We start from the raw sequence: 2,185 nt of genomic DNA on the forward strand, positions 1-2,185 counted from the left end.
TCTTCATGTTGTTCTGTGTGGAACAAAGCTTGTGTGACATCTGGTTGCTAATGGAAGAAAAGGTGGGATAGACTTCCAGATGTGAGATGCTGCATTGTGGAGTGAGTACAGGATCAGCTGAACCTGCTGTTGGCTTTCTCTCCACAGAGGGTTTGGTTGTTGCAGCTAGTACCACTTACCCATGTACCACACGTCATTAGCTTAACCAGCACATGCAAGGATGTTCCAGAGAAAAGAGTAGTTTATTGCAGTGACTTTTTTTGGTCACGTTTATTTATGTTGTGTAAAAGTGAGCATAGTATGGAAAAATGAAAGGAATAGGTGTCCCAAGGGAAACAGAAACCCTGATGTTGACGTGATATGTATTTTCTGAAAGTGGGGATAGTAGATGAAAAATACCATTTTCTGGGTCAGGAAAGATGGTCAAAACTATGTATTTTTATCTTTGGCTCTTACACAATGTTGAAGAGAGAGAACACAGGGGAAGAAATTTTTAACTTTCATAAGGTGCGTTCATAGCACGCCCTTTGCAGACTCCTCTGGCTCCCCTGTCCCCCTCAGCTGTCTTTATGGGCAGAAAGTCTTCCATGCTTCCAGCTGGCATGGTTTGGGTTTTGCTTCGCTGCTGCCATGGTCTCGGGGAGTGTAGGTTGTGTTAGCAGGAACACGATCGCCTTGATTGTCTCCAAAACTTAGAGTGCTGTGCCTGGATGTGGGTGTCCCCCGGATCCCTCGAGCTGTACCCCAGTGTCACGGGAAGCCGGTGCCAGCCGTAAGAGGTGCGGAGGGGATGGGAGCAGATATGTCTCAAGTAACTCTTGGTTTTAGGGCTCGAGAGGAAACACTGAGCTGAGTTTTTAACAGGACAGAGCACCTCCAGCCCTGTCACCTGCAAGCCAGGATCACACAGCGTTGACAAGAAGTCGCTGTAAAATCTCTGAGTTAAGATGACACACTGCACTGCTGTTTTTCTGGATGTATTTTGCAAAATATTTCTAATTAGGGAAAGAAAAAGGTGAGGATGTAGCCAGCCCTGGCACCTGCAGGAGTTCAGTAAGGGTGCTTGCTTGCTTTATGGTACAGCAGAAGACCGGACGAGATGTTTCAGTGGGCAGGGGCAGGTGCCTGTTCTGTGGAGGAGGCAGCAAAAGCAAGCTAGCAGTGTAAAAAATGAAGATGTGGTCAAAACCCATAGCTGTGAGAGAATTCTTTGGGGGGGGGGGGGCGGGGAACTGATCGTGAGCTGATGTAAAGAGTAAATTCATGTAATTTATAATAATGCTGTCTTCCAGCTGAGTGATGTGCTGTTGCGGTGTAGCTGAACAGTGTGATGGGGGAGGCTGTGGAAGTCAGGCTGTGACAGATCCTGCTGTACGCTGTGGTTACTGTCTTCGTGCTGCCTGTTGCTCCGTCTTCCTTAACCGCCACCTCTGGTGTGTATATTGGTGCCTGTTGCAGGACAGACCATGAGAAGAATGTGAAGTGGGTGTATGAATGGAAATTGCCCTACTTCAGGCTCTTTTCATTCTTTCCCCCTGACTTTTCTAGTAGGTGTTTCGGGGCTCTTGCTGGCAGGGAGGTGAGGAAGAAATGCATGTGTCTGTAGCAGCAGAGGGGTTGGGTTAACCGACGTAGCAGACTTTCTTTAAAAAAGCAAACTCAAGCTGCTCTTCACTCCCCTGAAATTCTCATCCTAGAAATAGGTGAGTAATTTGAAAGAAAATTCAGCTCTTTCCATCTCGGAAGCTCCCTGGTGGGGACCTGCGCCATGGGTGCAGTGCCTGGCCTTTCCCTGCAGCTGCCGGCTCTGCCCTGGGTGCCTGTTTGTGGCTGTGGGGTGGTCCACGGCGGGACGGGGAGATGTGCTGGTGGAGTCGGTCCTGCCTGGAGCTGGGCAAGGACTCTCCCTCCTCTGCCTTGCCCTGCCCGAAATCCTCTTAAGCTTTTCAGGGACTGATTTGACAAACCGAGCCCTAAGCAGTCGGCATAGTTGCTTAGGAACAGTCAGAGGCAGATATATATTTGGTATAAATGCAGCTGTGATTAACTGTACAGACAAAACCAAGGTCAGGGAGGCAGCTGTTGCCTTGTCATTTTGCTGTCTAGTTCTCTGTGAGATGGATGTATTGCATAACACGTTACAGATGCAGTAACGCTGAAGCAGGAGGGATGTGGTCACCTCGAT

The sequence above is a fragment of the Buteo buteo genome, chromosome 4, assembly GCF_964188355.1.
Source record: "Buteo buteo chromosome 4, bButBut1.hap1.1, whole genome shotgun sequence".
Taxonomy (NCBI): domain Eukaryota; kingdom Metazoa; phylum Chordata; class Aves; order Accipitriformes; family Accipitridae; genus Buteo; species Buteo buteo.